We start from the raw sequence: 25000 nt of genomic DNA, 5'->3' as shown, positions 1-25000 counted from the left end.
GGGCTAGATTAAACAGCTAGACCTAGTTCTCTAATTGTTCCTTGTAAAATGTAATTACTACACAATCTATGATTAAATTCCCAAGATAAAGGTATAGTACAGAAATATTCAACTGACAATCTTCAAGGTCCAGGTCCTACAGGTTTTCTAACCTCCCTATTCTTAGCGGTCAGGGGTGTTAACATAGTGGACAACTACTTATGTTAATCAACTATAAGAGATTACAAAATCCAGGATCAGATATTGATTTGAGGTTCAGATTTGAATACCACTGGTAAAAAATAATACAGTAGTTAAATTTATGTTTGACAAGGTTCCCAGCCCACAATGCAAAATGTCCAATGCAGTATGTCAGAAAGAAATACAAAGGTTTATTCCCATTCCCACACTCTAGAGATTACACCAACAGATCAGATTATTTCCCAGAATAAATTCTGAGCAGTTCATCTTGCTTCTACCTTGTGTCTTGCAGCCCTCAGAAAGGCCAGGGTTTCTGTTAGGCCCATGAAAAGGTTTACAAGTGCATAAGGTTTAATATATTCCACTATACACTTATGTCCAACATTATTCAAGTCTCTAGCATCTCCCAGTGAGAGAGCAGGCCATGCTAGTCAGTGAAATGTCAGTCCACTCCCAACCATCAGGCTGTCTTCAAGATGACTGGTCATTGCAAAATTGCATTTTCTGGAAGCATTTTGATTTCCTTAATGGTCATGTTGATTTCCATATGACTTCCTCATTTTCAAAGGCCCCTGTATCAGTGAAATTCACAATGAGCATCTTCTAGAATATGATGGTTCAACTGTACAAATACAAATCGATACTAGTTAGGTGCTCAGCAATATTAGTCAGCAAATAAATTGAGAATATTTTGTAGCCATATTAAGTACTTGGTTGTTCAGTATGTTGAAAATAGTAAGCATCAAAATGTCAAATATTGTTTAGTAAGTCGTGCAGCACATGAATCACAGTGCAGATGATCCGTATAGGCATGTAAGTGTACACTTATAATGTGCATATTGCATATAATGTAATGCAGAATAAATGGCTACTTTATTTAATTTTCTACCCAAGAAGCAGTCGGCACTTTCCCCAGAATTTGCCATCCATCACTGTCTGTCAAAGCTGGCAGAGAGAGGGATTATCACACCCTGATTCCAGTGCTGTGGGTGGGAGGAATCAGAAGGGAGTTCATTTAAAAAGAAAAGTGGAGGCTTTAATCTCCCCCCAGTGCACAAATGCCCTAACAGGCATGTGTAGTATGCTCTATCACACAAGTGTTGGGCAAACAAAGCCCAGCAGATTGAGGGGGAAGTGAGTGAGTGAGCTTCTGCAATACACACACACACTCGCACGCACACACACATGAACACACGCACACACATATCTAAATGCTCAGCTGCAACTGAGCTGAATCTTCTGAGTCACATCAGTGACAGCGATGGATGGCGAGAGAGAAAAAAGGGAGAGAAAACAGAGAGAGAGACAGAGAGAGCAACAGAAAGAAAGAGAGACAGAGAAAGAGAGAGAGAACGCTTTAGTGTTTACATGGGTCTGGAGTGCAGTGATAAGATTCCTATCCTGGAACATGTGTTACTGAGACAATATGATGCCCCTTCGTCATTGTTGTTGTGTGAAAACTTTGAGACAGAAAAGGCGGCAAGCAAGAGCTTACAGCACAGAGAGATGCCATTCCTACAAGAGCTTTAATGCACTATCGGCATGGATTTGAAGCAAACATTAAAGACCAGCCAGGGTGTGCTGCCAAGATATTTCTGGATTAGGTTTCATATTAAAAAGAACTTCCTCTGCTCCAGACAGACACCATGCTTTCCTTTTAGGCATTAGGCAAAATCCGACACAATCTAACAAAAATAGCAACATTTCAGAGAGAATGAACTACAGTACAGCCAAATGTACTTCAGGTGTGTGAAAACGCAGGCGTTTACAGCTACTAACTGCATGAAATGAAAAGTTGACACATGTTGCATTAATTAATGGCATAGCCATAGTAAAAATGGAATTCTGATAAATAGCATGAAGCTCTCTAATGAGATTTCAGCTAATGACACCTTACTGCAATAGGGATCAAGGCCATGACAACACAATACCTAACTGTCTATCTCTATCACAATGTTTTTTCAATGTCTGAAGCATCTCTGATCTTCAACTGATATGTATTATTTTCTGTAAGCATTATCATTTCTGTGTTAAAGTTACAACATAGAAGGCTGAATGTTTAGCAGCTAGAGACTGCAGACTGGCACAATGTAATGTGTTCTCTCTTCTTAAGAGTGCAACACACCGATCTTGCATCAATACATTTTACCTCAAAGCATTTCCACAAGATGCAAATTCTGGCATAAAGGATGTGATAAAACAGCAGCACATTCTCAGCAACAGTGGCTTATGTCCAGGTTTTTGCAAGAGAAAGTTGTGATTGGATTTCTAATAAAGCTAATGGTAGCCTCGTGGCATGGAAACAGCTAGGGTCTCTTCCCGGAACCTGCTAGAAGCCCGGCGGTGTATTTTAATGCCCAGATGAATTTGTTTCCCACTGTCAACTGTTTAGAAAACATCAGATAAATCAAGCCTGAAGATTGGTCCCTGGACCTGTATAGAATCCAGATAGAGGCCCTTAACTGCAAGCAAGGGCCCGAGCCAATTTTAGATCCATCTTGCATTTTAATACACCGCTAGCTGATTCTCCTGACAGAGCAGTTCTCCATGCATGCTATATATTACATCTGATTGGTCATCTGTCAGTGTTGCAGCAGCTCTGATTATAGTGTGTGGAGGTAACTTCTCTTCTGTGATCGCCTTCAGCCTGACTACCAGGGTGAATCTATCAAAAGTTTTCACAATGTTCAGAGAAACCAAGACTGACATTTGAATAAGATCATAAAAGCAACGGCAAAGTTAAGTCATGCATGCTTTTGAAAATTATCATTTTAGCAGAGCCTAAAACTCAACTTTCAGAGGACATGGCCCCTGTTGTAGCATAGATTTGTTATATGGAGCTTCATTATGCTTTCCTCAAGACATTCTAATTCCTGGATGGCACCAGATTTGGGAAATTAACATTCATGCAATGACTGAAAACGAGGCCTCGAAGATCTGACTTTATTCCCATCCGCGCTTAGGTAGGGATATGTGGCAGATGCCTTGAAAGGTGTTAATTCGCATGTCTTGTCAAATTAGTCTTCTCAGTACTGTAGCTATTCTTTAGGGCTGATAGGAAAGTAGTGACAGAAGTGAAAGAAATGTGTGGTTGAAATCTCCATGTACTTACCAGTGGGCCCTCTGTGAAAAACATCCACTTCTTCCTCACACACATCCTACATTAAGTCACTGAGATGCCACTAACTCAATCCACGACGTGCCTCTGTGGGGTAGCCTATCACCTCAAAACCCACCAAAAGTTTTGCCACTACTAAAAAATAAATAAATAACAATAAATAAATATAAATAAATAAATAGGGGAAGGGCCAACAGAATGCACAAGCTTCTGCATACTGCATTATGAGAGAAACCATATGAGGCAGACAGCTAGTTATAAAGGTGTATAGGATGTCTGATTCTTTGACACCATGGTTCTGGTTGAGGAGTTGTGATTGGAGGAGACCATGTTAGCGCAGAACTGCTAGGTGATATTAATATGGAAAAGTGGCATTAGGGAGGCAGAAGCTAAGTGTATCTAATCGAGATGAATGAGTCTGTTCGCCCAAACCTCCCAGAGGATGTGGCGCTACCTGCGCCCTCCACACCTTACTCATTAATTACCATGAATTAATGGTTTTATCCACACCGAGTAAATAAAAGATTGTCACCCGGCCATGAATCGAGTGCAGCTTTTATTAAATACTGTGAAAATTTCAGCTGGTTAGAGCCAAATTAAAGAGACAAACAGATCAAACTCCATTCCAATCAAAAATAATCTTCATGTTACAAGATTAAATTAGCCACCGCATGTTCCACTGAGGCTCAAGATGTATCGTGTCAGTCCACTGTAATTCCTAGATTAGAGATGGCAGTCATCTGTAACCTGATCCTACAAGTACCTCAGAGACCTGTTCCCCAAGTCATGCCTGTTTGTAAAGTCTACCAAAAATGCGCTTATGCTACACAGACGCTACAGATCATCTTCCTTTAGTGATTTCTGCAGGCACCTCTGATGAGTTCAAGGCCTGCCTTTAGCACAGGGAACTGGACTGTTTTGCAAAGATCTCTCAAACTTCTGCAAAAAACTGATACAGCTCCCACAAAGTGGTGACATTTATGGCAGATATGGTTCAGGAGAGATACAGCCATCCAAGGTCGTGACATGTACTCTCTTCTATGTGGACTCAATTTCCCCATGTCAATATTTACACCAACTCTGTGCAGTATCCAACCACATATTAAGTGTGGTAAAGCATAGGCTTCATCCACTTAGCTGTGGTGCCAGCACACTCATTTCATCTGCGTCATATTAGTACAATAAATCATCCTTTTAAACCTTATTTGTATGTCTCAGCTCAAGATTATGATTTTTTTTTTTTGAAAGAATAATGCACTTTAATTACATTTTGACTGACAGCTAAATAATTCTTTTTTTCAAGAATGTGTATGGTGTTGGTTTACTTTCCATGCAGAAAAATATCAATTAACTTTAAAAAACAAAGTCACCCTCAATACTTTGAATTAATTTCTGCATTTCTGGTGTATGAAAAGCCAACTGTTTCTGACTTTGCAAACTTTGCAAATAACATTAAAAAGTCTTTCAGGAATTTGTCATGACATCACTGCACAGCTATATGTGCATTTACTGCTTAAAGCGCCAACACCACATGTTCATCATAAAAACTAAAACTGACTACAGTCCATATATTTCATGTGTCAGCTACAGTTATTAATACCAGTGGCTCATAGGGGTCACCTTACCTATGCTCTGTGAGAACAGGGATAGACTTATTGAGGGGGAGTGGGCTATAGATTAGAGTATTGATTTTAAACAGTGAAAATCTCAATCAGTAGCAAGAGAGAAAGTGAGAACGTTAGACATTTCAGCTTTTCCGGGAGAGGACCAGATACGCACGACATGCTTCTCTCTTGAGTAAATGTGACAGACAGCAGGGGTTCCAGCCAAGAGGGCAGCATGCAGAAGAGTGTAGCCTGACCACACACACCATGCCCTGCTGTCCTGCAGCACAGACAAATGCTCACACACTTCACATCACCTAGTGGATGATTGGAAGACAAGGCATAAGATCGAATGTGTAAACACGTTCTAGTCTAGAAATGTGATTAAAAGTGGGGAAAAAAAATAAATACAGCACATTTGGCACAGCAGTGCTTATCATGTAAGTTGAAGTGCCTCAAATAGTGCATGGATACAATATCCTCGCCACATTTTCAGAGCATTTTACAGGAAAGAGAAATCATTTCAAGTGTGAAACCGGAACAGCAACAAATATAAAGTGATCACTTATTGGTCATAATACATCATCCAATAAGCCTAAACTCTTTCAGTAATCAGGCTCTAAGGTCAGTGCACTCACGTCAGTCATTTTTGTCCGCAGGAATAATTACCATGGCCTGATCTGAGGCAACACGTGGGGGAGAAGCCTTGCTTGATTTAGACTCTTCATGGCTTTCTGCACATCTGAATATAGCTCATCTCAAGCAGACTTGATCATGATATTAGAGAACTGTGAGATCGGTTTGGCGAGGAAGAGAGCGCTCACTGACGAGGTGGGATCGGGGGAGCACTGACAGCAGCATTCAAAATTAATGCTTTGTCAGGGAGAGGAAATAAAATCAGCTGACATAAAGCAAAAAGAAAAAAGCCCAATCAAAGTCTACACTGAGGGCTCCTTTCCTTCGTTTTCTTCTGGGTCCTGTGAGGCCAGGTGATGGGAGGTGATGCTAACTTTAGTTCCATTTCTCCAAAAGTCTGCATTCTCAGCACTCACCCACGCCTGCACCCTCGCCGAAGGAGCACGACTCCTCTTTCAAAGCTCCCTGCTCATACATCAAGCAAATAAAACTAATGAAAGCATCAATGGGTGGTTGTTATCAGAGATAAGATATTATATATATATATATATATATATATATATATATATATATATATATATATATATATATATATATATATATATATCAAGTTTTTGTGGTTTGTTATAACACTCGCTTCACTACAGTTGTATGTCTACAAGAACTCCTAAAGATTTAGAGGCTGTGCTTTTTATGACGTAAGCAACACTGTGTATCAAGATTGAAAGAATGATGAACAAGAACTGCATTAACTCTGTTAAAAGGGGCTGTAATTTATCCAAAACAGATGTAAATGTCCTCAAAGTAAAGATGACATCCTGCACTTAATAGCTTTACTTCTGTTCACCCTAATAGTCATTGAGCTGTCTAGGCAGTATTTTAGGTTATTAAATGCATATCCCTGACACAAAGGCTAATACCTACTGCATAATAAGAGCTCTTATTTTAGTCTCTTATTTATACATCAGCACATGTATACTTAATAAATAAGGAAATCCCACAATGCAATGCAACTATCAAAACAGTAAAGACAAAGTGGCAAGAAGCAAAGTCATCTTTAATTAGTTTCTGTTTTGTTTAGCTTTGCCTCGGAAGATACTTCAATGGTCTTTTTTATTTTAGTTGGTTTGGTTACAATTTTAAATCAAATTCACAGGACATTCATAGATTATTATGCTAGTTAACTCTGATAAATTAGGCTATAGTTCAAAACAGCTCAATATCAATAATATGTAGTCATTATTTCAGTTCAAATCTAGCATGCTAAAGTACAAAGCCAAAACAGCAAAAATTGTATCACTGTCAAGTTATGTATGGATTGTACAATGTACATAGTTTTATAGAAAAATTGCTAAAAAATTAAATACTTACCAATTTAGACTGAGCTAACATTTATTGCTTAACAATCTGCCTACACCAAACAGAGGATACTGAATAATCTGAACAGTTCACCCTGCACATACTGTCACTTCCTAATCCGGCTGCCAAATTCACAAATACATCTGCAGTATTGTGCAGTTCCAAAAGATGAAGTAAGTCTCACACGTATCTAAAAACGCCATCATTCACACCTTTGACCTGAATCTCAGGAGACACGTCATAAAGAAACATTCCCCCGAAGCATGCATGTCCTGTCCAAACACATCCGGCTTCGGGGGACGCGGCGTGCACAGGAAACTCCCTGCCGCGAGCCACAGCTCCTCATGTCAAATAGAGGGGGAGGACTACGATGTAGCACCCCTCCTTCTTTCCTCCCTCCCTCCCCTCCCTGATATTCCGTGCCAGCCGGCCTCTGTGCCAGGCCCCCGATGCCCATGGCAGATGGCAGAGTGGGCGGCAGGTATCAGGCTCCTGGCACCGCAAACATCTGTTATCATTACCAAATGCTAATTGCCATCAATCAGGACAACACCTCCATGCATTTGTATGCAGGGTTCATAAGCAGGGGTGTCTGAGGAAGGTGGGGGGGGGGGGGGGGGGCATAAAAAGTGATGTCTAAATCTTCCCCAGAGCGGTAGCAGGAGTGCAGATGGGAGGGTGGAGGGGCGAGGCGAGGGGAGGGGAGGCTAAACTGGCAAAGCGCTCCCCTTGTTAATGTGCAGACCATGAGCTGGACTGCAAGGTAGCATTCTCCCTTACCAATACCATGTGTCTTTTTGTGTAACGGCATCTGACCACTCCCACTACGCTGCCAAGCACGCCGTAAAGGGCCAAGGTGAGGCTCGACAGATGAAGACAATACAGCGATCCAAAAAAGACAGCCGCCAGGGACAAAATATCACTGCCATGCTGGACCTAACTTGGCTGGACTCATGGTCACGGTGTGGCTCTACAAACGCCTCTTCACTTTCTCCCTCTTGATGGTCCTAAACCTGGGGCCAGGGACCAGGTCAGAACAGATGACTGAGGGCAGGTTTTGATATGGCCAACAGCCACTTTGTCCCCTGCTGATCAACGGAGGAGCACGAGGAGCACGAGGCGGCTCTGCGCAGACGCCTGCGCTGAGCTCTCGCCACTCAGGCTTTTCCGCCTGCTTGTCGGGTAGGTTTTCACGGGTGGGTGTGGGCTGGCACTGGCAGCCCGAGCACAGCGTGAGGGCCCTGGACTCCTCAGGGGAGAAAGTGGGCTGACTAAGCAGCACTTGCTTGGATGCGACAGCCTAAGCTGGTGCCACGGCGCCACCTGTGCCAAGGCGGAGTACTGCGGCCGGCGTCTGCTCCCTGGCTCCTGCTGCCTGCTCACAGCCGCCCATATGGCACCAGCCCCAGGGGATGGGGCTGCCAATTGAGGGAAAGGGGCAGGATGGAAGTGTGTGGGTGTCAATAATCTACCCACACAGCCCTACCCTGACAAATCTTCTATAGATAACCACGCGACATGCATTTCTTGCAACCATGTGTATTTTGCAACATCATAAAGACGTACGGTTTCTCACACTTCATAAATTTATGTCAACGGTATCCGCGTGCATGCCTAGCATTAGTTATCGATGTGCCTCATGTTCAGTTTAACTGAAATGGAAGCAGGCAGTTTTCTCCAAGCCTGTTCGTTGAGTCTGGCTCCTGCCAAAGGCACATCTGTGCCCACTTAAATGACTCTCTGCTGTGTGGAAGAGTGAGATCGGTAGTCCTTATACTGCACGTTTCGTTGGAAGACTCGCACAAAAATTGCGACCATAAACATTTGCACTCGTAAACATGAGCTCTGTAGCACTAAAAAGAGCATAAAAATGGTTGTATGAGGATGGCAAACAACACTCTAGTCAGAACATCTGTTAAGTGCCATGCAATGACAGGATCCCAAAACACACAACAGGGACTTAATAAACTTCCAATTGTTTAATTGCTCCCAATCAAATTCCCCCTAAGAAAATGAAACAAACTCACTGCACAGCTACATGAGATAATCAGACAGAGTCAAATTCATCAAAAGTATAAATTTGGAGACCAAAAAACCTTTCAGCCTAATCAACTGAAATACTAAACTTACACAATGCAAACCACAATTCGTTTTATATGTTTGTGTTGGGAAGTCTTTTTCCATGCACTTCCACATAAATTAAAAGGGAGATTCTATCTTTTCCACAAATTCCAAATAAAAGGATAAAATGTGTGTGGCACTACATACAGCACTCAGCAAATTATACCAACAATTACAAACTATAATTTTACCTTATAAATTCAGTTTGTCTCATCATGAAAGAGTAATCCTGAATAAAACTGAGAGATTGCAAATTAAAAATGCATCTTCAAAGCCTGTAGGTGCAATTTAATTTTTAATATGTTTACAACTTACTGCATAAGCGCCAAATGCTGTGGCTTCACTTTTTCTAATGAGGATTTGGGCTGAGGGTGCTGAGCAGCTAGCTGTGCACTACAGATCCCTATTAGACTACATCTGGGAGGCTTCAAGTTTTGGAACGCAATTAAGGCGGATAAAGAATGGGCGTGGAATGGACACTGTTCCCTTCCTGTGATCATCTATTGAGTCCGTTCGTTTATTGAGAACTATGTACCATACATGTAGCAAAGCAACACCAATGTTTCACAATAACGTCATGCTACCCACATAAAACTTGATAGCAAAGCAGATTCAGAGTAAAATATGTGGTTTTAGTTCTGAATGCTCATATAAAGAAAAAGATTAAAAAGTGTGGGTGGAGCCATTGTACCCTCTCCTCTAGTCCATGACCCCTCTCTGAGGACAACTGTCGGGGATGGGTGCCAGCTCCACGACATGACCATGCTAACACAATCACCTCCATCCATGAGGCAAGCAGCGGCGTCAGCAGGTTGGGCTGCCAGGGGAACAGGCTGTGTCTGCGAGCCACATTGAGCATGCCTGGTCTTCATGGGAATGTGTGTGTATGTGTGTGTGTGTGTGTGTGTGTGTGTGTGTGTGTGTGTGTATGTGTGTGTTCGCGTTCACACACATGCAGTATATCTGATCTGTGTATAAGTTTCTGTGGAGGAATATGCAGGATCTACTTGGCAGGGTGTTGACAAGGAGTCGGGTCACAAAAGTGCCAGCCAGTCGCAGCCAATTCTGTGCGCCATGCTTAGCCACACATCTGGAAGCATGCGCCGCATTTAATTGCCACTAATGCGTGAACAAGGCCTCAACAAGAAGGGCTTAGCCACAGACAGCCGCTGACCTGGACGCCGGTAGTGAGAACAAGATCCGCGTATCAGCACGTCTGCACAATGCTCTACTGTAATGCGGTTGAATAAGGTTAGGGAAGAGACAGTAGGACACTTTCATATGTCACAATAAATTAATTCAGCCCACCACATATTAAACACAGAATCACCTCTGGTGCCTCTTTACTGGATTTGTCAGAAATGCCAATACTTTAATCATAAACATGCTTCTAGTTTTGAAAGCAGTATTGTGGGCATTCAGGGATTACAAGCAAACTGTGTGTACTGTAGTGTACCCTCCTCCATGATCTTTCACAACCAGTACAGAGTCTTCTGTGAGAAAACAGAAATATTCCCTTATGAGGTGAGTCAGAGTCTTTGTGCACTAGATGGCACATTGAACAAACAAATGGTTATAGATGAAATATCTGAAAAATAGAAAAAAACACAATGACTTGTACCTTAGGTTGACTCAATTAAGGAAACAGTTTTAAAAAGTCAGCAACCATTTGAGCAACCAAGTGGATTAAAAAGGTATTCCTTCTGTGGTAATACAGACTCACTATCTGCATAGGTGTAGACTCTTCATAAGAGCCGAGATGAGATGTATACCTCACTTGCCACTTATCAAATGTGTCACGCCTGAGAAAAAAACAGACTGATAGCATTATTGTCCTTCAGAAAAACAATTTTTAAAAAATCTATTACCAAAATGAGTGCATTCAAAAATAAATCTGCTTCTGCTTAACCAACTTGTCATCTAGTGGATTTTCTCTGGACGATGTGGCGACAACAACAATCAGAAATATGGTGCATCTGCACAATTTGTTTACTTTATTACCACTTTGTAAAGGCAGCGTGATGTGTGACTGCAGTCAAATCTTGCCGGTGAATGGTGACTTGGTTTGGGAATGGATGGCCGCTCACATAGATGGCCAGTTTCAGGTCTGCTACTACCACAGTGGTTGCTGTATGCTGAATTTCCCCTGTTCTGATGGATGTCATTTTAACGGCCTTTAAAAACATGCCAACAGGTCTGGGGGAGATGAATAGGTGTCATCTGCTGTATCCCCCAATGCTGATGTATAGAGGACATGTGTCATCTTTTGGCAAGGGTGTGTGGGGGAAATACACATTTCACACACCCGCTGTCTCCCTAAATCACATGCAAGCAAGCATGGACCTAGCGAGAATAATCCACGGTGCTGCTCACACATGTGGAACAGGCATCCATAAAAGAATGGATGTCTAGTAAGCAGTTTTTTACTGTTCATGCACCTTGTGACCTTAGTCATTACCCTATGAAATTATAGGGAAGAGAAAAGGTTCATTTGCAATACGTTGTCAAACCAAAACAACAGAGTTTTGCACACAGAAGCTGTTTTTCTATTATTCTAACTGAATGGTGTGCTCAAGGTCACTTAATGAAAAAGTTGGGAGTCCAGGAAGTATGTAAAACAAATTTGTTCAACTAATTATAGCTTTCAGCATTTGTCATCCTTAGCATCAGAAAACTTTACTGTAACAAAAAAAAAAACCTTAAAAAACTTGACATCCACTGAATCAAAACAGAAGACAAAACTGACCAACTGAGGACGCAGAAAGTATGCAGAACACTGCTTTTCTCTAGACTGCAGCAATCTTGCTTCAGGGTTTTTTCACATCATCAGTCTTCAGTGGAAGATAAAATCCCCTAATTATTCAAGATTCACTGGACATGCACTTGTGAATGAAACAGCAATGCAGAAACAGAAAACAATAAAAAATATCAGCAAATGCTCTAATCTCAGCCATGCACATCCACCTACAGGCATTTGTTATGTATTACTGGATAATAATTTGCCATGAGAATAATTCCCATGAAGTGTTAATAATTTCCTCAGCTTTATCATTCAGTTTCAAACTATGAAAGTAAATTCAAGACGTCCTTTTGAATCATTGTTATACAACACCAGCTACAGGATGATATCAGCAATGATGATTCCAATTATCAGCTATACATAAACATAAATAAAAATAAACATATTTAACAGGTATATATAAGTGTCTTTTATGCTCATGTTTGTTTTAATGCTGATATGCATCCATATTAAAATGTCTACTTTGACACAAGAGTGCTTAGGCCTGCAGGACTGGGCTTTCCTTTATGAAACAGCTGGTGGTGGGAGACCACCATGGCACCCATTGAGTGTGGAGTCCAAACGACTGACCTCTCTCCCAGATCATCACTCATACTCTGGTGCCCTTGGGAGGCTTTGCTTTTGTGTGTTTTTTTCCCCTTTCATTGAGTTGCTATGCTGTCCCTCATGCTGGGCTTGGGAAATGAGCTTCCCTGTGCCAATTTGTCCTGGTCTTCCAGCCCGCTGTCCCCCCATAGACCGCCTGCCCAGGGAACTCATTGGAGTGCAGCCTGGCGAATGCACCTTGGCGGGGGGGTGGCAGTGCCCTCCATGGGACCTGACCCCCAAACCCAGCTGCCTTAATGGCCACTGTGCTGCCCTACAGCGCCAAGCAGCCAAGCATGGCTCAGTACCAGCAGATGCCATCACTCCATCAGAATCCTAATGACCTTGTCCCAGTCTGTCTCCTGTTGAAACATCAAACTCCTGCCACCAACATCATCTGCTCCTTCTCGACCAACTCCAGCCTTCATCTACTGCGTTCCAACAAAGTTATTTTGCCACTACTATCTCCAATCCTCCTCCTCTCCAAATGTATGCAGAAACAGCCTCCCAACAGCCTTCCAAAGCCAGCCTATTGCATTTCTAGGAAGGATCAGGTAAGAATGTAAAATAGATTTGTCAAAATGATGTGTCACTTCACTAGGCCTGTGCGTGTTTAGCCATGTGTGTACTTGACTCAGTGTGGTACTGGCCTGCCTCAGTGACTTGAGTGTGCTTATAGATGCCTTCGTCCTCTCACACACACACACAGACACACACACACTCCTCCTCCTCTGAGAGACCCACCAAATCCTCTCTCCGGCGAGTACCCTTCGAGTGGAGCTCATTCATTCCCTGGGTGACGAGAGCAAGTGGAGCTTAGGCCCAGTATTTTCCTTAAATGGGACACACATTTAGAAGTGGAAGGTGGAAATATGAATTGTAACCAATTCCAAGAATACTTTCGTTATAGCTCTGGGATTTGGGGAGCTCTTGAAATTATTCCAAGAGGCTCCCAAAAGCTGGAGCTTCTCTTCCCATTTGAAACCCAAATCAGTCATCCAGCCCTGAGTAGTCCTCAGGACCCCCTGCTGCTTGTAGCCACGTTCTGCTTCCCAAAGATTCCCCATTGTGCATTTATGCAGAAATAAACCTGAATGCTAGGCAGTCATATATTCCTTACTCTTCAGCTCCTATTAATTACATAATTCTTTTTAATAACTTCTCACTAGAATTCCTACTATAATCTCCCTCCACTTCCAGTGATTTTATTGGTGGCTGTAAATCAGTCTGCAAACATTCAGAACTTTCTAATTTAACAGAACCAAATGATAGCTACTGCTTCCTACCCAAGAAAGAAGGGGATGATTTATTTCTTTTAACAGATGCCTACCAGATGAGAGAAGTTGCTTCTGTTGTGGCAATACACTGGTTGCTCTCCACTGTTCCTGATGCTAGTACTCAGCTGGCAGCATTTCGTCTTGACTGAATAAGACTCTAAAGGAAACATGAACACAAAAGACACCAACCAAGTTATGAAACAGCATCAGAGAAGTCACATCAAAGCATGTTAGAAGCAATACATGTATTATAATAACTCAACAGCAGGGTGTCTGAGCAAATCTTTTTCAGTTCACCTTTCATAATTTCCAGAAGCAGGAAGCATTCACAAGGTCAGGCTCTTGCTGGCTCTGAATGAAAGAAGCTATCTAGGTCCTCTAAAGGCCATTAAAAGTTATCATGTTCTATCTGCTAGCAACAATGGATCTCCCTGATTATCATCATCGTCCAGCCATGTCCCTTCCCAGCTACCACACAGAAAAAAAAGAAAGACAAGCTCCACAAATAACCTCGTCTCTTCTCTTCTTTCTCTCTCTCTCTCTCTCTCTCTCTCTCTCTCTCTCTCTCTCTCTCTCTTTCTCTCTCTTTCCTTTAGGTTACAGATAATGCTGACAGAGAAAAACAGTGTGCCAGCCTCAGGGAGCAGAAAAGGGTGATCTCTATTCCAATAAACCATTCATTTCACCCCATGCTACCTGCATGCACCTAGTTCTAAACTCTGACTCTGTCGCCATTCTGTATTGGAAGGTGACGGTCCTCTCTAACCTCAGCACAACAGTAAAGGCTCACACAGGTTTGCCCTCATGTAGTGTCATATAAGAAGGTTTAATCTACTACTAAATCTATGAAACGACACAAAAATGTTATTTATTACCCCTGAACTACATCAAATTGCCAGAAAACAAAATAGAAAAAAATGTATCTTCACACAAATGTTTCTTTTCACAATGAAGAATACACTCATATAAATAAAACATATGGAGTTGGACAAGACAGTAGATTTACATCAACCATGTTGTAGCAACTAAAATTAACTGAAGTTAACTGAAAACTTCTCTCTTGAGCAAACACAGCTCCCCAACTATAAACAGTGTTTGCTTGTCACAAATCTGTCTCTTCAATCGCCTGATCAAGGTAACCATTCTCCAAAGTGCTTCAGGAGCCAGCAGCTCTGGGGCGGACAGCTTTGAAGCCCCTGGAAACACAATGCCAGCACTGAGAAAAGCTCCACTTTGGCTCTCTGTGTCCAGCCCTCCCTGCTTCCTGGCAGGTTGCGCAATCCCTCTCCTCCAACATGCCATCCAAAAATAAGGACAGACGTTCTCAGGCTTCTTTAACGAACCGTCAAGCATTTCAGCCCCAGGTTGTACACAAAAGATAGGCACCTCAGCAGAGTCCAAACTTACAGTACAGTACTGCAAAGAGCACAGGGAGAGAAGCTCTTCCACTGGCATATTTAAAGACCAATGCACTGGGCTCTAAGCTCGACAGAGCTAAATTATTTTGTTGGCTAATGACTTTAGCTGATAAATGTAAAGTATGCTGTTACTGATAAGGATCAGAGCACGCTTAACATAGGTTCCCCTGAAGCATTGGTAATACTTAACTAATGACTTCTTTAACTCCAGACATTTCACAATAACATGCTACTGTGTATTCACTCCTTTGACAAACTACTCATCCTAAGGAAAAATGCATCTCTTAATTCTTTGCAAACTTAATTCCTAATTCTTCATTTTCTTAGCAAAACAAAAAGTTTCACCGTATGATTGGTTAAGAATCTTAGCTTGCAATTCAAAGGATTCAAAATTAGATAAACATTCTGGTTTTGTAGGTAGAATTAATTCCTTCAACTCATAAAAAAGGATTTTAAAAATTATTTTTTAAATTTCAAACAGACACTGAGTCACAATAACAAAATTACAAAAGAAAGCTAGTTTAGTTCTTTATGAAATGAAATTATTTAAAATGTGCACTAGTTGATGATTTAACACAGACAAATGAGCACAGTCAGACTGAAATGCAACATGCAATTACTTTGTGATAAATTGTGCACCAACATTTGCATGATAAAAAGAGACATACATGTTCAGGACAACCATAATGATAGTGTTCTATAAATAGTGCCTCACTCATTTAGAAGTACCTGCCAAAGAATCCTATAAAAACAAACCATCTGTTGTTGTGTGTGGGGTGTGTGTGTGTGTGTGTGTGTGTGTGTGTGCATCTGTGTGGCAAAGAGTATGTATCTACAGGAAAGCAGAACAATCATCCATGAAGCGATGTGGGATAAATTGGTGTAGAAAATTGACATTCTTTCTAGCCAATACTCACAGGTGATAACAAACTGAAACAATATTTGGCTCTTCCAGTAATGCTAGTCTGATATGTGCTGATATTTTGCTTTTGGGAATTTGACAACATGCTGGGAGACACAATTCGCTCGGAAAATGAATGCAGGGGTTACGCACATGCCTTTTCTCGAGCCGTTGCTCGTTCCATGACAGTTGCCTGACAACAGCGGCGGAGGACGGCTGAGAGCTGCCGGAGGGGACTGTGGAGGAGGGAATCTATCCATGTTCCTCTGGCGACTCACGTGTCCGCAGCAGTCTCGCTGCTGTGGGGATGTGACCAGTGCACTACAGCACAGCCATCCCGGCATGACCGCAGGCTCTGAGAAGAGCCCAGGGAGCACTGTGGAGAAGCTGTAATTGTTAGGGTGTGAGAATGCGTGTAGGAATCTTTTTTTTTTCTGTTTTAGGAGGGCAATCAGTTCCATGCCACTGCCCACTGCCACAGATTGACATGCTCCCAAGCGAATCCTGCAGCCATAGGACACTTTGACCCCCTCCCCCAACTTCACCCGCGCTCACTCCAAACCCAGGCTGCTGCCGCAAACCAGTGAAGTGAGACCACGGTGAACATTTCATTCCCTCAGCTTCTCAAAGGGCTTTGATTGTTAGAGCTACAGCTCCATGTACTGCTGTCCTCATATAACCCAAAACTAGAAGCCAGCCTTTATCGCAGTATGGTAAAGTACAGAAAAAAGAACATGTGACTCGTAGGAACTCTTATCGGTGGTACCTGGCTGGAGACACGGACAGACAAAAGGGTCAGGGAATGGTTTTGAGGGGGAGTTAGCTGCACTTGGCCCTGCTGCGTCCACCCGCTGCTGCAGCTCCCGATCACAATAACCCTCAACACCTTAGACAGCTTAGTCACCTCAACATGCCTAAGGGGACAGGGGCACAAAAACGATCAGGGATTTCAAAATCAGAAGCATGGAGAAACACACAAATAGACTGCCTGACAAAGCACACAAATACACAAAAAAGGACAAAGGAACAGACTACCCATGATAAGCAGGTTTGAGTTATATGTATTCTCACATTTTGCAGTGTGCAAGCTCCAATTTGCTTATAATAAATGGAAATTACAGGAATCTTTAAAGAAACATTCTGAAAAGAGGGCTCGTTTTTGCGTTATACCAAATATCACCTTTAAAGGACTCTGTAAAGAAAGGTCCTGAAAGCAGGCATTACTGATAAACCAGATAGCAGTATTTTCCAGCTACTTTTAAACCTAAATGATCATATTCTAGTAGAGATCTACAGACAACCCCCTGTGCATGTGTAAAAGCTTTCAATGGAATGAAATGTGGCTAATTAAAAGTGTTTCCATGAGATGTTAATGGGGTTTTTGTTCCACTTGGGTGGATGTCTCTACATGATGTAGGACTAATCCCATTGAGTCAGTGCTTTTTGTCCATTCCATAGCTGACAGCTATAATCCGCAAACCTCAGTCAAACATAATTGCCGAGCATTCACACACGAGCATCCAGAAAAGTCACTATATTTCTCAAGCCATCAGCCTTTTGTTACATGTATGATATAAACATAGAGTTAGTTATCTTCCCTGTATTTTGTTCTGTAGCTGTGTTCATTACTGATGCGTATGGCTCACATGAGGTAATAACGGTCATAATGGTCATAATGGTCAGTGGCATCGGCCTTAACGTGAAATCACACATCGCATTGTCAGCGCTATCGCTGGGCACTGAAGGTGGCGTGAAAAACAGAGGCGTGTTTATGTAAGGCCGCCACCCACTCCCTGGCATATGGGCTCAGCTGACGCCTCCGCAGTGCAACCACGTGCTCAGCCCCCAAAGGAAAAGCACCAGACAAGATCCGACACTATGGAACACAATTACACTCTCCTTCCGTGTGACCAGGACCTGCATGGGCACAGGCAGACAAGCACATTCGCATTGAGACATACGTCCTCCACATGAACACATGGTGCTCCCACATGTTCACATGCAACATACATGATCCACAATGCAGAAATAATCCTAATAATATGTTTAATTTAAGGTGGCTTTACAATAACAATACAGATGGTGGAGAAAAAAAAAATACTCAACACACTTTCTATGGGCTACGCCATATTTCTACCAACAGTTAAAAGTTTGCACAGATTGGTCAGTTGCTGAGAGCAACAGAACACAGGCCTCAATTAGGTCATGAAGAAGAGTTGCTTCCCTCCCCCGACTGCTCAGTCATAACAGTAACGAGGTGGGCTAAGGAAAACCGCCTACGGGCCTCTTTTTTCCTCAGCTTAGAAATGCTGTGTGTATGTGTGTGTGTGTGTGTGTGTGTGAGTGTATGCACATGTGTGCGTGGGTGGGTGTGTGTGTGGGTGTGTGTGTTGTGTGGATTCTGTCCCTGCTATCAAGCACAAAAACAGTGTTTCCCCCGTTACTGAGCCAATTACTGAGATAAAGTGGACTCTCGTGAGTGGGAGAGTGTCTTTCTCCTTTCCCTTCCTCCAAACCAAACATGACACAATGAATCTGACAATTCCTTCAAACAGGCCATTATCATACACACAATGCCCAGGCAGTGTGGGAGACCTAAAGTGTCTTATACAATCATGGCAGACCATTTATAGACTGTTACACAAGGCAACAAAGTCCTGTTTAATTGTAACTAACTCAAGCCCACTTACTCACTACATCAGGATAGTTATTTTGAAGCCTGCTCATTAGATTCTGTTTGACTATTGCACAAGTGTAATACAACTGCAATGCATCCTTCTATCACAGGACCAAACTATAGTCTACCAGCTAATGATAACGCAATGCTCTAGCTGGAGCTGCGGCCGGACTTGACTGCTCTCCTCCTGCCTCGGGGGTCAGAGAGGTGAAGCTCGGGCCTGGTGGTGGCTGAGGTGATGAACACTGAGACGTGTTTGAAGGAGAGGCGATTCTGTTCCAGGGGATCCTGCACAAGTGCTGGAGCTGATTGGCCGTGGCACGTCCTGAGTGCCAGGCGGAGCAGGATGTGACATTGTGAAGTGAGGGACTCATGAGAGGAATGAGGGAGATCGGGGTACTGAATAAAGTCCCAGGCCATGTCTCTGCCCTTCCCAATTCAGCCTGCTCTGTGTGTATATATGTGTGCATATTTCTTTGTGTCTGTGTGTATGTGTTTCTAAGACTTTCAGATTTAAATTGGTGCTCTGGACAATAGGAGTTAGACTGATTACTAGCACTCGAGAAGAAAAGAAAATCGCTTCAGAAACAGCAGGCAAGCTTTAACAATAACAGTTACAACAGTTTATTAAAGCTGAGTGCTACAAATTTATAGGATTATTTCGACTACCATGTGAATAAAAATGGACCCTAATGCAAGCATGTTGTGTGCTTGCACGTGCATGTGTATGCATGAGGAGTCACTATACAGTGTAGCAAGATCCAAGCTGGACTGTTTATTATTGTTCAGCCCACTTGACTCCTGACAGAGACAGAACGAGAGGAGGAGAGAGCCAGGTGCCATTAATCACGTTACGGGGGCTGGGTTCCGGCAGTGGGGCAGACTCAGCCAGATCATCCATTTCCTGTCTGTCTTCCTGCTCTGTAGTGCAACGATAGGGGCTAGGAGACAATCTGCTGGCCATGCAGACCCTCACACCTTCACCGAGGACAGTTCAATCAAACTGAAGAGCACACAGCAGACAGGGGGATGGAACTAGTTTTAGCACCATGTTAATGAAGTCTGAACAATTATAATCATTTAAAAGGAGAGTGTAACATCTGCGTCCAAACAGACTGATGGGTCCATACCGTTCATCCTTCTGCTTAGCTTGGCGTGATGAAGGGAAGAGTTCCGGATTTGCCAGCCTTCTCAAAAACAAAGCCTAACACCAGCACAAGAATAGAGCGATTAGTTATTTGCCAAATTTAACAACTTCACACTGATCTCAATTTGATCATTTGAAAATGTCATTAATTTTTGCTCATTATCCAAAGACTTGGGAGTGTGTAAAGTTCTTTGTAGACGTTTGTGACCGAGCCCTTTTGTGGCCGAGGGCAGCTTGTGCAGGTACATGCAGTAATGATGCGGGTGCATTTTACCACGTTGCACTGCTGAAAAGCTAACGACAAGACGCTGGCACGGACGCAGACTTCCACTCGTTATGCATGGGTTTTTACCTATATTCAGACTTCACACTAATGAAGCCACCTGACTCTGGGTGAGTAGAAAAATGAATCAAGCACTTTAAACCTACGAACTGCTTTAAAAGAAAGGGCAGCTTAAGCAGAGGTGTGACACAAAGCCAGTAAACCAGTGTGGCTGGCATGCAGCAATATGTAATCAGCAAGGGAAACATCATCTGTGCTACCTGCACCACCCACATGTGTGGCCTGCAGCTGCCGGCCAATTAACGACGCTCCTCTCTGTATCTGCGCGGAATGCGAGTGGGGACTGACAGCCATTGCCGGCCCATGCTGAGCCTAAATATCTAATTGCACAACAGATGTTGCAGCATTTCACACTTTGTTGAACAAATATTTCACAGTGCCGAAAATCGAATGCGACAGGCGGCCAGCATCAAGAATGCGAGGAACCTGTAGCCTGCTGCCTGTGCAGATGGAATGACCACAGAGTTACATTTTTAAAGTGCACTAATTAAAATCATTTAGTATTATGATGATAATCAGCTAACCTATGCAATTATTTTAGTTTCTTTGCTTGTTCCCTAAGCCTAAATAATAAAGATGTAAAGATGTCTAAGTCTATATATATATATATATATATATATATATATATATATATATATATATATAGACTTAGACATCTTTATATCTTTATTATATATATATATATATATATATATATATATATATATATATATATATATAAATTAAATAGCACATAGATATGTTTCTTATTTAGGCTTAGGGCGTAGGAAAAGGAACAAAAATAATTAAATAATTATACCCAACGTTGCCTGCAGAACCACTAACCTACTGCAATAAATGCTCATTTTTCACATATCCTGACTTAAAATAACTGCTGTATTCTCAGCTGTGAGGAGCCGTTGTAGGAAGCCTAATATATCCAGGAGTATTTCATACCAAAAAAAAAAAAAAAAGGCCTGGATGCATACGGCATCCAGCGTGTCAGCGTTTTGCTGTCTGACAGGGTCCCTGTGAAGGCTGTGGTTGTCAGGGGGACAGAGGGAGAGCCGGGGGCCGCTGCGGTCTGGCAGTAGGCCCAGCACCCTGCTCTGCTCGGAGCTGAGCCTCGCTCAGGCTGGCCCAAGGGAAGAGCCTGAAAGCTCCCTGCCATGGCTCTCCACTTCCACTCTGTGCGACGAGAGCACTCCCATTAGCAGGACAAACGCACAGCTGCTGTCTGTGGGGGACGGAGAAAATGGGAGCGCAGTTCTGCTGCACCTCGACTACATCTCACATCCTCTTTTTTCCAGCTCACATTCATACTTACACATTCAAATATACCCAAAACATATACTTTTACCTGACGGCACAAGAGCAATGCAAAAACGTAAGTTTTAAACACAGGTTAGATTAAATGCCAAATCCATGGGCAAAATGGCAGCTTTAAAAAATATATATATCCATTTCTGCAAAACTGAAGGCCCAACGTCCAGACGGAAGTGCTGTCAAACACTGGTAGCAGTCATTCGAAAGCTCATTATAGCTTTACTTGAGAAAAGGCGCAGCAAGCGTGCCATGCCCTGCGACGGAGCTAGCAACGCTTCTCTCTGCCCGGCGCTGCCGGCGCTGCTGCAGGGGTAACACGTCTGCCTGCAGCTTCCTTTGCATCAAAAGCCCAGCTGACCTCATTTTCTGGACTCCTGCTGAGCTGGGCCTGCCTGCAGATGGCCAGACGGGGAAATATTTGCCCTGTTCCTGTACACAGTATCTTTGTTTCGTTGACTGAGGCGAACAGCCTCATTTTGGAGTGCTGAACACGTGCGCAGTAGGTGAATAAGACCTGCGCGGGAGGCGAGGGGTCATGGGGGGTAGGTGGTGGGGGGTCACAAGCACTTAAAGGCTGTCGCAAAGATAGGCAGGCTCCATCATAATTAGTAACATCATTAGCCTTAAAAGGTGATTCTGGAGGATATAAAACAATGCAAATAAAGTAGAAAATGTCGCAGTATAATTTATAAGAAAAACAAATCCTCACTTTTAACTGTCCCAGATTTTTGGTGGAAGATACATGACTATGAACTGAGATCACAGTAAGGCCAAGACTGGTATGCAAGTAGTAAGACAGTTATTGATTATTTAGGTCACATGCATCTTGAGAGTATAACAAATTACAAAGGATAAAAAGGGGGGAATAAAAGTTTAAAAAGAAGAAAATTTATACATGCGTATATTTGTACAAACATTTATTAAGATAATTTAAGATGCATGTCTAGGAGATGTTTTGATTCAACTGTTTACAAAAATGTACAGCCTTGGACACATACTACAATTTATTAATCCAGCATCTTCATTCCAGTGACTCTTTGCACCGAGCACTATGATCTGAGGTATATTACCTTCAGCTTTCTCTTGCTGTACAGCAGAATACCTGTATTTCTAAATCATGGGTATACATTTCATCACAGAAAAATAGAGTTCTATATAAGAAAAGGAGTTCTATATACACCAACTACTGTGCATACAGTCTAAATAATTTGAACTCCATTTGACAGGGTAAGTGTTCAAATTGTCTGGAGTATTCACAGTGTTTTGCAGAGCAGAACATTGTGTTCTGCACACATTACAACATATACCCGAATAAAAGATCAAACACTTTATTACAGAATATACCTGAATAAAAGAATGAACTTGTTTGCCTCCACACACTAGCTGAAACCATGGCCATAAATGTCTGCTTCTAGGAGCATTGTCCTATATTCCTATAGCATTTACATAAATGAACAAATGTGGTGAGGGAAGAGGAAAAACAGATCACTTCTACATATGAGACATCTCATTTTACGCCATCATATCACTGTCTGCTGGGGAGATCTGGGTGTGTAGGCCGAAGTGCTTATGTCAAAAAGAGGGATTGTATCATCTGTGCTCAGTCCTCCTCCCGCGGTTGCTGTTATTTCTGCCATTCACACACGCCTCCCCTCCAGTGGCTTGCTCAAGCTTGAAAGTGAAGGAAGGGAACCATGCAAAGCATGTTTTTTTTCCTCTTCTGCTCCCTGTCGTAAAGCGCTGAGAGAGGGGCGATTAGTGTCTGCCGCCTCTCACAAAGTTCCAGCTCGTGCACAAGGAGATGCAGAATGGTGCCGCTGCCCTGACAGCTAGAAATAGGGAAGAGAAACTCACAAAGGAAGAAGAGGAGCAGGGCAGAAGATGGAATGCACATGAAAGTACATGGAATGCTTGCAACTCCCCACATAGAAGATATTTTAAGATTTACCAATAACATGTGCAGTTTAGGCTCAAATTTACACCAGGCCCATTTACGGAGGTAATGAACTGACTGTTGTTACAGAACTCTCAAAATAAACTTCATAAAGTGATCCAGGAAGAATCCCTGTGGCATTGGCACAGTGCGGTCCAGAGTAATCTTTACTTAAATGTAGTTTCTCTCTGGCCAGCAAAAGTGTTTTGGGCTTCCACCAGCACAAGTGACAGCTCAGTCCATTACTCCCCTGTAAGTGGCAGGACATTAAAAGCCAGCAGGTGAGGAGACCCAGCCCAAAGTGGAAAATCAACAAGGACTGGTCAAGCTCCTCAGTGCACTGTTCCTCTTGATCCTTCATTACAGAGCAAGCCAGGGCTAATTAACCAGACCCCTTGCCGTCTGGTAATTACCCTCAGACACCATTTACCCCCATAAAAAAGAGAAAAAGAGCTTGAGAGATCAGTTACTCTTGCCTTGGAGGCTCCTTGCAACATTATGCCAACAGATGCCAGCCATGGCCACCACCAGGCCCTCTGTAGCACAGGGAAGCAGCTTGGAGGCTTACACTTTCAGACGGATGGAGTCATGAGCTTGCCCAGAGTCCCTCTCCCAGTTTATTTTCATGGTCATACAATTTGGGGATTAGGGGTAAGGCATCAGTGGCCACCATCGGTCCGACAGCAAAAAGGACACATTAAACGCATAAACACGCAAAGCCAGTAACATAAATATAAAAAGATACCTTGGGTGCTAGCATGCAGATGGTCTCTTTAAGGGCATTTCATTTCACTGAGACCACCTGATGTCCTGAAACACGGTCTGCTCAAGCTATCACGGTGACCTCTGAGAGGAGCAGTGCTTCCCAGCAGCCCTGTAAAAGTTCCTCCACACATCTGCCCCTCTTTGGCAGTCCTCACCCTACACTACATTTACCCACCAATTCCACGAGATTGAGCTATCTCCACATACCAGCCCCATCTGTCGTCCTGTACATACGCAATGATGTGGGGGCTGCATAAAAGCATTTCCAGCGCTAAGGAGGAAATGATGAGACAATGCTCATGCTTCCCCATACATACCAATCCTCATGAAACACGCTCTGTAGAAACAAAGCAAACCCATTGTGTGCAATTAAGAGGCTTGGATGGTTCCTCTGTTACAGCACAGCACCAGTAAATATCCTCAGAATAGCACAGTGAAATCCATGCAGTGATAAAGCAGCAGGTTCAATGATCAAGGTGACTTTATGATTGCATTTTTAATGCTACTATATCAGCGGGACATTTACACAACAACATGACAGCAAGCCTAACTGTTCCTCTGCTGACCTGACCAGACAAAAAAGTACCTATAAAAAAGTATGGAAAGGCATGCTTGAGTGGAATGTCTTAACAAACTTCTACTTTTTACCATGCCATTTTATGTTCTGCTTACAATAAAATACCAGTAAAAGCAAAGGGCTCCAATGAAACTCAAATGGCAGCAATGCTAGGTACTGAACAACTCCAGCGAAGGTTATAGCAGAGGTAAAAGAGAAACTAATGGCATACTGACTGTGGTTTACAAATGAAGCCAATGGCCAAGATCTCAGTC

The 25000-nt window shown here is 42.7% G+C and overlaps 1 protein-coding gene across 11 annotated transcripts in view; it reads right to left on the bottom strand.

Moving 5' to 3' along the window:
* Positions 1 to 25000, bottom strand: part of rbfox3a (RNA binding fox-1 homolog 3a) — a 296448-nt gene that overhangs the window by 235337 nt on the left and 36111 nt on the right. For 8 of the 11 annotated variants that reach the window (XM_081698296.1, XM_035533352.2, XM_081698294.1 and 5 more), the window contains exon 2: positions 13734 to 13837. The exons of 1 other annotated variant lie outside the window; for it this stretch is intronic. The gene's annotated coding sequence lies outside the window, so the exon portion shown is untranslated. Of the gene's footprint in view, positions 1 to 13733; positions 13838 to 13977; positions 14057 to 16152; positions 16387 to 25000 lie in introns of those variants that run through there. 2 more of the 11 variants (XM_081698291.1, XM_081698292.1) reach the window with 2 other exon arrangements.

The sequence above is a fragment of the Electrophorus electricus genome, chromosome 15 (assembly GCF_041902795.1).
Source record: "Electrophorus electricus isolate QZ-2024a chromosome 15, ASM4190279v1, whole genome shotgun sequence".
Taxonomy (NCBI): Eukaryota; Metazoa; Chordata; class Actinopteri; order Gymnotiformes; family Gymnotidae; genus Electrophorus; species Electrophorus electricus.
The sequence above is the reverse complement of the archived record's forward strand: the minus strand, read 5'-3'. Positions and strand labels throughout refer to the sequence as shown.